Below are 15,304 nucleotides of genomic sequence, written 5' to 3' on the forward strand. Positions count from 1 at the left end.
TTTTGACCAGATCTAATAAAATCGATAAGCCTTTGGTTTGATCCCACTTTTCTACAAGTACATGTGAAGATATTACTCTTCTTCCTCCCTATCCTCATTCTCTTTTTCCTTTTCTTGTGGCACAGTTATATTGCAACATTTCACACCTGAATATTGTAAGCTCATCTCTGATATCAGCAAGAATACTGAATGAGAAAGACACTAGATATAGGTTTGAAGCACATCCCTGTACACAAAGATCTCATTCAAATTTTGTGAAAGTACAGATTCTCCATTTATGGTTCAAACCCCTCACATCATTAGATTTTTTTTAAATCAATACATTTGGGCTCCTTTATCTTTGCCATGAATTTTTAGGAGGCATGTGGGTCACTTTTTCAAACTTGCCTCTGAAACTACAAGGCTTATCTACATAGTTATTGCACTGCCAGCTGGTGCAGTATAGATTCACCACTTGGCTTGCAGTGTATTAAATGGCCATGTACAAAAGACTTTTGTAAAATGAAAGCTGAAAATTAGGACTTAATGAACTTGTTCATGATTTCTCATGTTTCAAATAAAGCTATTACATGTTAGCACCATTCTAAAGTTTCTTCCTCTCCCCCCCACCCCCCCGCCACCTCCAAGCCTCACCTCAAAAAGATAGGAAACACCAAGGTCTATCATTTACCATCCACTTCATAATGAAATTGTGTAAATTGTTAGGCCAATGAAATGATCAAAGTTAAATATCCTTTATGCATTTCAGATCAAGTCTTTGAAAATTTTCCCGTTAAAAGTTCACTCTCCATTATTTAACCATGTGCTGAATGCCCAACTGTGAGATATTGTATGAGACCTACAGGCATGAGGTACCCATGTCCAGTTGCTTAAGGGTAGAATTTACCATCACTATAAATGACAGCTTCCACAGAACTGTCTGTGGAAGAGGAAAATATAAAAGACAGACTAAATTTACACTGTTCTATTAAAAGGTATTCAATGACTTAGTGAAAGTCTATAAAAGATGATTTGACAGCTTCACTGAATCATGAAACCAAAAGCAGGGGGGGAAATGCTGTGGCAATGTGTGGGCTATAACATGTTCAGATGGGTTATCAAAATACACTCTGGAAATAGAAAATAAAGTTAGCAAGGAATTAACTTTCAACATGTACTTTAGGTAACTTTTATTCCAACTACTGAAACTCATTGCAGAGTTTCCCTCTGTCTCATTAGCTTTTCTTGACAAAAATATTTTATCTTCAACTTCATACTTCCAAGCTCATCTAATGTAAGACACCTTGCACTGTTGTATTGCAAAATGAGTTACTGAAATGCAAATAGCAAAATCTCCACTTCTCACTGGAACATCACCCTAAAAAGGTTTAGGTCTAATATTCAGTCATAATGTATGAGAACAATTTCCCTTTTACTTGTGGCACTGAACATTGGTTATCAACAAATGCTAAAATATACAAAATATTACATTGATATTGATCATAAAATTAGCTGGCTATGGTCTTAAAAGTTTTCCAAGCATAAGCTCATGGCTTGAAGTAAAGGATCATGTGGAATTTAGACAGCTCTTCCCACAAAAGACAATTTATCCACCTCATAATTGTTTAACTACATACTTAACTAGCCTTATTATAATTGTTAAAAAGTTGTCAAGAAAATGTTTACTGCTCTAATTTTTAGAATTCTGTAAATAACTAAATGTTTGATTCACATAATGTTTAAAAAAAGTTTTTAAAAATATTTGGGGGTTGAGCAAAAACAATTTTTAAAATATTTGAGTAAATTACATGCTTTAGATCAAACAAAACACTTAGTTTAATCCAAAATATTTTATTTCAATATTTTTGGAAATTGTATAATAAAATGTTGAAAAAATATAATTTCCAACCAAAATGCTTCATTCAAAATGTCAAAATGAAGTATTTTTGGAGAAAATCTTTTAAGGTTCCCTCAGCTTTCAACCAAATCAGCAGAGATGAGACTAAATTAGAAAATATTTCAGTCAATCTCCATATTTTTTGGTGAAAAAAAAGTTAATTCCACTGTAAGATTTTCCTCTACATTTTTGTGTGCGCTATTAGTAGGATTGGAACCTGATTATCTTAACTTTCCACATGAGAATCTCCATCAGCAACATTTCTTAATTGTATCTGTTTAATAACAAATCTATTGTAGCAAACTTATATGCTGTTATTTTAGTTGTGTTATTCAAAATCTTTTCTTATGCAACGTTTCTCTCTTACTAGGTCTCCTTTTATCATGGCACTGTGGTATCTATATTTGAGTACTACCTACTAAACCATGATAGTAACAAAGACAGACCATTGATTAAATCTTCCCAACCTATGGTTTCTGCCCCCTTGAAGTTTGAGTCCATAATATTTTCTGATGTCATTAAAGGATTAAACCTCTACTTCTCTTGACATCCCTGACTGATATTGAAATGACATAATGCTATAAAACTGTTACTGTGGCACCACATTTACATTAAACAAAGATATGACGAGAGGACAGCTGTCCAATGCAAACAAGAAAAAGAGGAACTGGAAAAGAACACCTCCAGAAGAAATCAAGAAACTCACCACACAGACAATATACAAACACTGCAATATCATGCTTACTAAATATAATGGAAATATCTGTGCTCTCCAAGGGTACGTCTAAACTACATGGCTCCGTCAACGGATCCATGTAGATTTGTTTGTTTGGCAAAGGGAAATGAAGCCGCGATTTAAATAATCGCAGCTTCATTTAAATTTACATGGCTGCCGCGCTGAGACGACAAACAGCTGATCAGCTGTTTGTCGGCTCAGCGCGCTAGTCTGGACGCTCCCCTGCCGACATGAAAGCCCTTTATCAACCTCCCCGGTAAACCTCATCCTACAAGGCATAATGGGGAGGTCGATAAAGGGCTTTCAGGTCGGCGCGGGAGCGTCCAGACTAGCACGCTGAGCGGAAAAACAGCTGATCAGCTGTTTGTTGTCTCAGCGCGGCAGCCATGTAAATTTAAATGAAGTGGCGATTATTTAAATCGCAGCTTCATTTCCCTTTGCCTACAACCCTCATCTACATGGCTCCATTGATGGAGCCATGTAGTTTAGACACAGCCCAAGAGACTAAATTTTTGTCCCACCAGAGAACCTGATACTTTACTAACATGTGGAGAACTAGGGGAATAATTCTGCCAACTCCATCTTAATGAATTATTTCACACAATAAAAGATTCCACAAAAAGAAAGAAGAAGTAAACTGATAGGTAACCCTTCAACAGACAAAACCATCACAACAGATCAGTACATCTAATGCTGCAGGGGCGGGGGGGGAAGTCAGTCATCTCAAATTTTCTACAAATAGTAATTCTACAACCATCTCTCTACCTCTGAGACGATAGCTACACAGTTTCTGAAATCCAACCACCAGATAGCAAGGAAACCAGCAGACAAAGGAGGTGCTACAAAGGAGGCGCTACAAAGGAGGCTAGGGTGTATCAAGGTGAAGCCAGGAGAGGCACTGATACGTGGACAAAAGGAAGGTTTGGAGAGGATGAAGAATGGGTAAAAAGCTGACTACACTGTGGATTTCTTTCAAATAGCTGCAGAAAGGAACGGCAGCTCTGAAACTTGGGTGAAAATTAAAGAAAGCTGGAAATCAAACCCCACCTGTTTCTTAAGGCCACTCCACAACACATTTGCCCTGTTAAATTAGATAAATGCAGTGACCTCATGTTCAAATGCATACTAAAAGGCAGGAGGGATTAATATTACTAGATAGTGGAGCATCAATTTGCATGACCTACCGACATAGGGAAGGAAATGCCCAGAGGATAATACAGGGGATTATGGATGTAGAAGTAGTCACTATTAACACTGCAGTTTTAATACAAATGGGAAACTTACAAGTACATACTATGATTAAAATATGACCATAAAATCATTGTTGCTACCACTATTATATAATTGCAACAAACCTTATACCAAGTATGACATGTGGCCAGAAAGGGTTAAGCATCTGAATGCTTAAATGACCCACAGCCAATCTGTAGAGACTTGTTAAAGTATGTAAATGGTAATTAGAGCCCTTCAGTGCTAAGACAGGCTAAAACTTTGAAATACAAACCTATGTTTATTAGAAATAAAGCTAATTGTGTGTTTAGAGATACTAAACATGCACACAGTTCCTGTCTGTTGCTACAGATGTTGGTTCAGATATAAAAAATGAATCTTGGGAGAAATAATTTCATTGTCTAGAGGTCTCTTTAAAATTTGTGATAAACTGCTCAATGGATAAACTTCCTTATGTTAATCCATGTAGTTGATTGCCATGATGTTTGGGAAATAGAAGGTCATTTCAAAGTCTATTGTTCACCCAGGAATGCCCATTCATGAGGCTGATAGAAGACTATAAAAAGATCCTGGGGACCTGATCCTTTTTATCTCAAGTAAAGTTTCATGCAGGAGTAGCCTAAAACATAAGGATTTAAATCCTAACTGGATCCCTTTGAGTACGATGTTGGACTAAATTCTAACAGAACTCTTTGTAACTACAAAACTCACCATCTCTATTATTAATCTGATCTCAGAGGTCATTCTCTATATGTCTGCATGTATAATCTTTTAACCAGTAATCTTTTCTTTTTTAAATAAAATTTAGTTAGTAAGCATTGGCTATAAGCGTGTAGTTAGGGTAAGATGTGAAACAGTCACTGACATGGGAGATATGTCCAGTTCTTTGAGATTGGTAGAATTTTATTTGTCTTGGGTGTCTGGTTGGAGGCCTAATGCTGGGTTTCTTTAAGGGAACTGTGTTGTTGGCATCTGGGTAACCATTAAGACATTTTAGAGGCTGTTTTGTGCTGATTTGGAATATCTAAGGATTGGACTAACCACCAGCTTTTGGGGAATGGCTCCCCCCATGCTTTGCAGTTCATCCCTAATTGTGTAACCTCAGTTGGCTCCCCTGGAACCTGGGTCACACATGGCAGAAAATACTAAGGAGGACATATCAGGTGTTACTTTTAGCCTACAAGCTCTTAACAAATCTGTCTAACTTCTGTTTCTGGCAGTGAGAATACCATAATGATAATTAGTAGCCTACCTAGTCTGGAGGTAGTTAAACTATCAGCCTGTAAATCAAATGAAAGTTGGAGTTAAAAGCTTTTGATGTTATATGGGCAGAGCACAATAGATGGTGGCAGAACACATTTTTCAGGGATAAGGAGAAAAAAAGGTGTTCTTGAACTCCCTCCATCCCCTTCTTTGTCATTTCAAAAATGAAGCACAATATGAATGAACATTATGACATTAATGGTGGGAGTGCTTAACTGTGCCAAGGACTGCTTACAAATTCTTATGGCTGATATTTACTATACTTTTGTCTTCATGTATGGATATTTGTTCTGAGGTATGCTGAAACGTATCACAAAAGGAGGAATGTACTGTTATTTTAATGCATGTAGCTCAATCTATAAAGGTTAACAAGGAAACCTGAAGGGGCCCATGAATGCCTATGTGGCTGGAAAGAAATACAGAGGAGAATGTTTTGGTTGATTTTGAGTGTTCAGAAATTAACACAGCTAAATTGAAAATTGGCAAATTGTGCCCCATGTTATCACTCAAAACATATCTTGGGCAGGGGAAATTTGTTTTGTAACATAATTAAATATTCTGCAATTGATGCATTGGAGAGACTTGAAGAAATCAGCAGAAGTTGTACGGGACACTGCTCAGGAAACAAGCAAGAAGTCACATATCAACATGGTAAGTGTGGATGAGGGAGGGAATCTATCACAAGGGTGGGAAAAGATATTAAAACAGTAGAATCCAATACCTCGTGGGATGACAATCCATTCTAACATGAAGACTTAAACACTCACAGATAATCATGTGTCTTATAGAAGGTTTAGTTTTCTGTGTTTTATTTGGTAGGAAGATTTGTGTATATATTGTGACAGGGTCAGGACAGATGGCTACAAGAAAGTTGCAGAAAGCTGGTGTATTAGCCTCAGCTTATACAAGTTCCTGATTCCCAGGTAACTAAACAAGGTCTACCCTAGGTTAATTAAGACATCTGGAGTCAATCAAAAGCTGCTAGAACCAGGTGAGATAGGTTTGATTGGGATACCTGGAGCCAATCAAGGATCAGCTGAAACTGGTTAAAAGTCCCATTAGTCAGTTTAGTAGCACAGACTAGAGAACAGTAGCTGAAGAACAGTAGAGGTGCTGTCAAGTACCAAAATAGAATCCTACAGGATCAAAGCAAGGGGCAGGGAGAGTCCTACCTAGGGAACAGACCTTTCAGGCTCCAGAAGTCCAAGGGAAAAAACAAGAAAGACAGAGTGAAGAAATCCAGTCTGCTTGCCTCCATGTCCAGAGAGGCCACCAGAGCTTTTCCCCTTCCATTCCCATGCAATGATGAGAGTGGCTAAATCAGACTATGGCTTGCCCCTGAAGTAAAGAGGTTACACAGAGCTGTAGTGAGCAATTAGACTGTGAGTTCTCATCTTCCTAGCCAGGGAGAGATAATGTTCAGCCTACCACTACCCAGAAACACAAGGTCTACTGTGTGAAATTAGGAGATTTGTCACAACTGATGTCAGAGGTATGATTTCTTAATAGTGCAAAGGGTTAGGTTTGGGAGGAAAGACATTTTTTATTGTTGTTTCCAGCCCTTTACACAATGAATGAGGTAGGGAGGGACTAGTATAGTCCATGGTAATCCAGCAGCCAGCCACCGGGGCTTAAGAGTCAGCCCAGCAGGAGTTCCAGCAATTACAGCATGAAACCAACCAACTGTTGAAGAATCAGGTGGCCAAGGTTTGAGCCATTCAATGAGAAGTAATGGACACAGTAAACCCTGAACCCTGACTGGGGGGACGAGAGGGTGAAGGGCCACCATCTGTCTACCGAAGATGACAATCGAGGATGATGTGGAAGACTACCTCCTTACCTTTCAGCAGACATTCCTCACCCAAGGACCAGTTGGCCAATATCTTTGTCCCTTTGTTATGTGGGGAGACTCATACCCTCTGAGATTATGGACAGCTGCACCAGACTAAAGGCAGAAATCCTGGCTTTATTAGGAGTGAGAGCAGCACTATGATTTCAGAGATACTGTGAACAGAGGTACCAAGAAAGCAAGCCTCTGAGATCCAAACTATTCAACCTCATGCCAAAGTAGCTGCAACCAAAGGGGTGAGCCAAAGGAGATGTGATCCAAATGAGATTCTAGACATTCTGGCCATAAGCCAGATCCCTCCTCCAATGATGAAGTAGTCACCCTGGTGAAAAGATGAACAATGGCCAGGGAATTTTCTCCACTACCTTGAAGGAGGATTCTCCCTGAAGCAATCGATGTGTCCTGATCCCAGAAGTTTGGACAGACAGAGCACCTGGGGAGTTGTAGGTGGAAGAGGAATGGAGCCACTGATCAACCACGGGCCCTGAAGGGATGAAGCAGAGTGAGCAGAGAGAACTAGGCTCTGTATGCTAAAGGACAGAGAGAAGCCTAGGGTCACCTACAAGTGTTATGCACATGGGGAATTGAAGCACACAGCAGTACAATACCCCAATGTCAAGGAACCCAAGCAGTGTAACATGGGAGCCTGGGAGGACACGTGTTTCCTGATCCACCTCAAGGGGGTTGCATTGACCTCGCATAAATACATGAGGCCTGTAAAACTAAATGGAGTAGAGACCACAGCACTCAGATTCTGGGAGTGCTATCGCTCTTAAATTGGGGAAACAACAGACAGTTGCTACAAGCCAAGTGCACAGGAGTAATGTGCATCCATGGTGCAGTTAGTTATTACCCACCATCCCAGTGGAAACTGAGGTTTAGGGAAACCATATCAGGGTAATAGCTGGTGCAGTCCCAAAACTACTGCATAGTCAGAGAGAGGGATTTCCTGAGGTTTGGAAGGTTATTCTGTCCAGAAGCGTTGGAAGAAAGGGTCTATCCTTTTAGTAGGCAGAATGACCATACATCCCAAACATCTCTCTTCTCCATCTAATATGGAAGTTTTCTGAGACAAGGCACTTTATTGATCAGTGTGGTATGAAGAAAAACATAAGCATACCAATGCAAATGCCCATAAGCCACCATGTCACCTGAGACATAATAGACCTATATCAAACAAAACAATCCATCTCCTGTTTCTCATGGACTCATTTGAGATTTGTTTAATTCTAAGTTAGTTGTCCACATATGGGCTATGTCTACACTGGCCCCAAATTACGGAAAAGGGATGCAAAGCAGGTAAGTCAGCATAGGGAAATCCGCAGGGGATTTAAATATCCCCCGCGGATTTAAATAAACATGTCCGCCACTTTTTTTCCGGCTTGGGGAAAAGCCGGAAAAAAGCGTCTAGACTGGCGCGATCCTCCGGAATAAAGCCCTTTTCCGGAGGATCTCTTATTCCTGAAGGTAGGAAGGTAGGATCTCTTATTCCTGAAGCGCCAGTCTAGACGCTTTTTTCCGGCTTTTCCCCCAAGCCGGAAAAAAAGTGGCGGACATGTTTATTTAAATCCGCGGGGGATATTTAAATCCCCCGCAGATTTCCCTATGCTGACTTACCTGCTTTGCATCCCTTTTCCGGAATTTGGGGCCAGTGTAGACATAGCCATGGAGTGTACTGGATTTTTTGTTTCCAAAATTAGTTTATTTTCTTTAGGACATTACATTAGTAGATATGTCAACAGCAGGTTTTCTTGTGAGAATATGAGTAAGCCTCCCAGCTGGCTGCTCGAGTCCAACTCATCAGGATCTTATATACAATCAAAGAGGGGGGAAAAAAAAAAATCACAGAATGAACCCAAGAGCACGGCAGATCACTCTCTCTTCCTTCAGAGAGCCTTTGTTAGGCCATAGCCAGTTCAGCACCCACAAGTAAGTCACTAGTAATGGTTCAGCACCGGCCCTCCTCTTCCCTCAAAGTGAGTTTTGACAGGCAAAGGACATCTGAGTAGCTCCTGCCTTCAGCCAGGTCCTCTCCAAGAGCTGAGGACTTCAGGTCTGCTTTCCAAAGTCTGCCAGCCTCTCACCTGGGCTTCTGCCTTTTACATACTCCCTCCGGGTATATCTACACTACAGTGTTATTTTGAAATATCTTATTTTGAAATAGCTTATTGTAGCCAGACAGACACCCCCCCCCCCCCCCCCGCCCATCTCATCCATCTTATTTGCCTCTCTGAGGTTCCTGAAGCATACAGGACAGAGAAGGAGCAATAAAATCAGCATAGTCTATGCTGGCTCATCTGATCCTGAGAAGCTGAAAACATAGATATGAGAAAAGAGTGATTAAGGCAATAAGCTGGCCTCGAGGCTGCGAGAACTGCCCCGGCTGACACCCACAGTCTCTGGGAGAGGAATCTCACACTGAGAAAAGAATGCCCAGTACTTCCAATTTAGTTCTCTCTCTTACAAGTGTAAATTAAGTTCACAACTCCCTTGTAAGAACTGGTGTCCCAAAAGACAGACCAGCACTATTTGGCATCACAGATAAGAAAGAGAAATACATGACCCCATGGGTATAAAGATGGGCCCAGCACACACTCACTTTGAGTGTCAATCTACCCTCTACCTGCTGGTCGGGTTAGATATTTGACCTCCCAAGGTTCCCTGGGGACGCCCACCTCATATTTGTCTTTCGTAGGAATCGAGGGACCAGCCCTGGCCTGACACGCTGGAGTCGAGAGGCACAGAAGGGGGTAAAAATTGTATCTGGATGTGGTCCTTTGTCTTAACTGTACACATAGACTTAGAGCTCTTTAAATATTAAGCTGTCACTTGGTACCATTATTTCTATTTTCTATCTTTATTTTCTTTGTAACCATTTTTAAGATCTACATTTGCTAGCAGTTAAGAGAGAGAGCAATAACCATTGTAACCATATGATTTATAAGCTTCCTTAATAAACCTGTAACTGTTTAAGCTTTAACCTGACTCCTTCAGTTGCTGTAACAGAACCAAGCACAATTTAAAAGAACTTCAGCCGGTCATAAGGGACAGGTATAGGAAGAGCTTGGGCATTTGGATTGTCACTCCCAGGTGACAGATCCGTTGGGGCATCTCTCAGTCTTTCCTAGACTGCCCACTGCGAAGGGATCCTGTGTTCTATCAGCTAAAATCTGAGATGTAATAGGCTCTTCCTATAAACCCAGGGCATCTGTCAGCCTGTTGGCTGCCTTCTGCGATGGGACCCCGGTCCTAGCAATAAAGTCACGGTCGTTAAACCTTTTTCCTCGGTAAGACACACACACTGCCCTGACCGTCGGCTGACACTTATTTTGAAATAACGCATCTAGACAGCAAAACGCTATTTCAAAATGTATTTTGTATTTTGAAATAGCACGTCTACACTGACAGGATGCTGAATCACATTTAAGGCCAGCCGGAACCAGTTTTGGCAGGGAATCAGGTCAGGAGTTAGCCTCAGGCAGCAGCCACATATGGTATCTGAGACCTGTGCTTAAAGAGACCCCCCCCCGGACAACCGGTTCTAAGGTTTCCCTGCTTGCTTGCCTGCCACACTGAGGGACAGCAAAGCATTTTTTTTCCTCTGTGTGCTCTGGTTGCCCTCACTCAGGACAGCACAGCACTCTGCAGCACATGCCGCCCCTGGGCTCTCTGATGCTTCTTCTGGACATGTTGCTGCAAGCCTGGCAGCACATTCTGCAGACAGTAACAGTCTCCCTGGTGTGCCCCACTGGGGACTTGGGCCTCATTCCTCCCTCATGTCCTTCCACTTACCCCTCCCTAACCTCCCTTCCTGCTGTACAATAAAAGACATTTGTTTATTACAACAAAGCCTCTTTATTGAACAAAACTGCGGTGGAGGGGGATTAAACTGAGGTGAGACTGGGGAAAGAAGGCAGGATAGGGGAGGGGAAACCTGGGAGGAGAGAGCTGGCAGGGGGAAGCAAAGAAAGGAAAGGGGAGGAGAAGCTCAGGGTTGGGGGTCTCGCCAGCCCAACAATCTCCCAGCACCATGGGTGCGGGGGTTTAGGTGTCCCTGGGAGTGCGGGGAGGAAGAAGCAGGATGGAGAGAAGGAGTGGGAGCAAGAGCAATAGCCAAGGAGGCAGCAAGCTCTACCCTAGGGTCGATGACCACCTGGGGGGCACGGACCGTCCTGCCCCCTAGGATGCAGTCCATGGCATCAAAATAGGGGCAGAGGTCTGGAGCTGCCCCTGGTTCGGAGCTGCCCCCTATGGCCCTGGCATACGCCTGCTGCAGCTCCTTTATTTTCATGTGAATCTGCTCCTGGATTCACATGTGGCCTTTGGTGGCCAGACTGGCAGCCATCCGCCTGTAGATGGTTGCATTCCTCAGTTTCATGTGGAGATCATAGACGTTGGAGACATCCCCCCAAACCCGAATTAGGTCCCTGATCTCCACACTGGACCAGGCAAGCGCTCGCCTTTTCCAGCCCCTGCCAGGCTCCTGGGAGCTGGCAGACTGGTCCAGAGAAGCAGTGGAGGTCTGGCTGGCACTGGCTGCCTGGCTCATGCTGGGGCCAGTGGGTCAGGTGCAGCGACTGCTGGCTCTGGGCTGGCAGGCTTGGAGCTGACACAGGCACTGTGGCCAGAGTCTGCCCCTTTAAGGGCTCTGGGGAAAGAGGGAGGGAGAGGAGTTTTCTTGGTTGTGCCCAGAGTGGCCACCAGGGCATCCTGGGAAGGGCTGGAGTCTACCTATTTCAAAATAAGTGTCTACACAGTGCTTATTTTGAAATTGCAATTTCAAAATTGGTGCTATTCCTCGTGGTATGAGGTTTACCAATTTCGAAGTAAGCCCTCTGCTATTTCAATTTAATTTTGAAATAGCGGTTTGGCTGTGTAGACCCTGGTAAAGTTATTTCAGAATAAGGGCTGTTATTTCAAAATAACTTTGCTGTGTAGACATACCCTCTAGGATTGACCTCTTGGAGATGCGGCAGGGTGGGTTATTTGAGCACAGAGCTATTCATGCCCCATCACAAGATTCCAAAGCTTTATGTTGGTAAAAACTTGATTTCAGGAACTATTCAAGTTTATCATGAGATAATATATGTGTAGCTTTTAATATGTGTTCCAGGGGTATTTTAAGAAAAATGAAGTTCATATCACCTAACTCTGGAAATTAGCCAAATACACATTTATTTCAACCCTCTTTTGCACATTTCTCCTTGATTTAAAGCAAAGGTCATCACAAAGTGTCAGCCAGTGCAACTTCCAGGTTTTGAGATGTGACTACTTATTGAAATACTGACATCTTTGAGCATTCAACATCCATCAGGTTAAGCTTCCCTCTAATAACCAATTTATTTGCTGCAAACTCCTCAAGCAGAAAAGCCCTCACTAGGTACCACATTAACTCAGTCAACCCCCCATCCCAAAAATAAACAGTTGAAAAAATTATAGTTGCGTGTCTCTGGTGTAATTTGTTTGGAGCCAATGAAGCTTTGTCAAGCCTGCCTCATTTAAATCCGCCCACCTCAATATTTATTGAGAGAAATGCAAAGCACGTCTTACATGAAAACAGCTTCTCATTGAGCTTTATCAACCATTCATATTTATTATTCATTTAAAGGATTGTTTCAGTTGAAATATTAGTCTATGTGCAATAGATTGTGCAACAGCTTTTAAAGTCTTCAGCAAGAGAGATGGTGTATTTGTTTCAATGGGGTGAGACATACCAAACAAGTCATTTTCTTCTGAGTGGATCTAACTCTTCTAATGTTGCTGGGACTAAAAGTTAAAACCTGGGAGAAGGATTCTGTCACTTCTCATCAGGCCTGACTTCTGGGATGGATAGAGGAAGAGTGAGTTACATAATTTCTTACCCCATCTTTCCCTGTCTCTGTAGAATATTAGTCTTCTTGTTACATTTCAACTTGCCTCATGCTACTGAATTTTCCCAGACAGCAGAGGTCAGAAGCTACTCAACTCTGCTGTGGAGTTTCTCTTATCAGATTTCTAGCACTTCTAATCAGATGGTTGGGGGGGAGGGGGAGGAAGGGGCAGGGGAGGAGAGAACGAACCTCTTTGGGGATTTATGCTTCTAAATGACAACCAAAGCCATAAAATCGCACAGGGAGATTGTGACTGGTAGCTATACTCACCGACAGATGGTGCTGCCGCGCTGGTGGTTCTAATGATTAGCTGAGTCAGGCCGAGCCCCTTTCCAGCAGGTACACCCTGTGGGGTTCTGCTCTGTAGCTCTACTCTGTTCTCTGAAGTCACAGCTGTCCTCTTAGTAACACGGACTCCAGGCAAGTAATTATGTGGTTTCTCCATCCATGGGAAGATGTATGAAGTTTCCAGCTCTCCATCCATCTCAGGCAGCCTTCTGCTTCATTGCCTCATGGTGCTATTCCAATAGCAATTAGCAGAGGAACCTGGGGCCAGCCTCTACTCCAGGTTCTGGCTCAAGAGCCCTCTGCACAGCAGCTAAGGTGCATTCCCTGCACCTTGCTGCCTTTCCCTGAGCTGCTTCCATACTCCCCAGTTTTCTGGGTTTGCTAATCTATTCACTCGCTCCTCCTATGAAATAACCTGAGGCAGTTGATCTCAGCAGCCCCCTTCCTTTCAGGGAGGGACTGAAGACCTCTAGACTCCAGACTTCCTGTATACTTATCAGCTCCTTGGCTTTACAGAAGCTCTGCCTGTTTCCACACAGGTGAGCTTCCCCTAATTTGGGTTTTCCTCTCAGCCTTCAGACTAACAGGTTAATTGGCCTATCTGGCCTCTGTTAAACCAGTTCAATACAAGCATGGGCTGGACACCCTATCACAGTCATTACATGAGCTAGCCTGAGCGGAACATTTGCAAGCTTTACAAAAAAAAAAAAAAAAAAAAAAAAAAAAAAGATTACAACAATATAGAAACCATCTATTTTGAGGAGGAGGAGTTGTCTTCTGTTCACAACATTTTTTTGACTTTGTTCTTCAGTATAGAATTTTTTGAAATCTCAAAAATTCTTGTAAGATGTGAAAACCATTTCCTGAGCACCTGTACCTAGTATGAGTTTTGCCACTGACATAAATGGCCCAAGATTTCAGTCATTAGTGGTAGTGGTTTTAATACACAGCACTGTTCTGAGAGGTCTGATCTCTACTGGGTGTGACAGGTATTGAAATGACATGGAAGATCTTTGGGGAATCAGTAACACAAGGACCTCTTGGTGCCAAGTGGCACTGAGCATAGGGGGTGTATAAGGTTTCAACAGGATCCCCGGACATAGCTCACCAAAGGGTGAAATGTGGTTTCTGACAAGAGCCAGTGGCCCTTTGTTCTTCATATTCACTGCAAAATATTAGCAGATAATATTTGAAGAGTTCTGTTTCTATAGTTTTGGATTTAAGGCAGGTCACCAGGAGATGCTGCCAAAAGATAGGAACAAAATGGGCAGCTGCCCTGGGGTCTGACGATTTAAAAGGCCTCGGGGCTCTGTCTGCTACTGGCACTGCTCCCTTGATGACAGAGCCCTGAGCCCTCTGAATCACCACTGGAGCCCTGGGCAGTGCCAAAGGGCTGACTGGAGAGATTAGCCCTCAGCCTCTTCCACCCAAGCCCCTGCTCCTTCTGGGATCCCAGAGCTTTGGCCTCTCCAGGCCTGCTGAAGTCTGTCCTCAGCCATGGACACACTTCAGACAGGGAGAAGGCACCAATTGCTTATTTGCCATGTGTGTATCATGTGTCTCATAATGGATATTTATTTGCATACTAAGCCAAATGCCTATCAAAACATTCTGAAGCCTGCAAGACAAAAAAGCAACAGAAAAACCAAACAAGCAGAGGTAGGGGTGCCCTGTTTATGACTAAAGACTATGATTGCTCAGGTATATACGGAAAAACAGAATCCTAGAAGACAAACTGACAGCGTGTCTGTCCCATAGATGGAGAGTTATAGCCAAGTCTGGTTATAAAGAGCTGCAAGCAATCTAAGTACGCATTACTCTACAGGACATGAGAATATCTTAGTAATTAAGTCTAGTCTCTACAGTGCATGTTACGATTTTTAATATGTAACCATTTGTTTCTTATACGTGCTGTTAATTGAATTTCCATGTGTTAAAAAAAACCTTTGTACTTGATTGCAATTATAAACATAGTTAATTGCAGTAAATGAAGCTGAGCAGTTGATCTGAGATGGAACGGCTAAGCTCAGGTGGACTGTTTCTTTGCAAGAAGTCCATCTGTGCATCCTGCAAGTGTCGCATGGACACTCAAGGGAGCCATGAAGAGCACTCAGGAATTGGAATGTGTCGATTGCTAACCCGTGGAAAGAGATCCATAAGGAGAGTGTTTGTGTTGCCTGTGGAGTGGGGAG

This window comes from Pelodiscus sinensis, chromosome 2, assembly GCF_052426305.1.
Source record: "Pelodiscus sinensis isolate ZL-2025 chromosome 2, ASM5242630v1, whole genome shotgun sequence".
Classification (NCBI taxonomy): Eukaryota; Metazoa; Chordata; order Testudines; family Trionychidae; genus Pelodiscus; species Pelodiscus sinensis.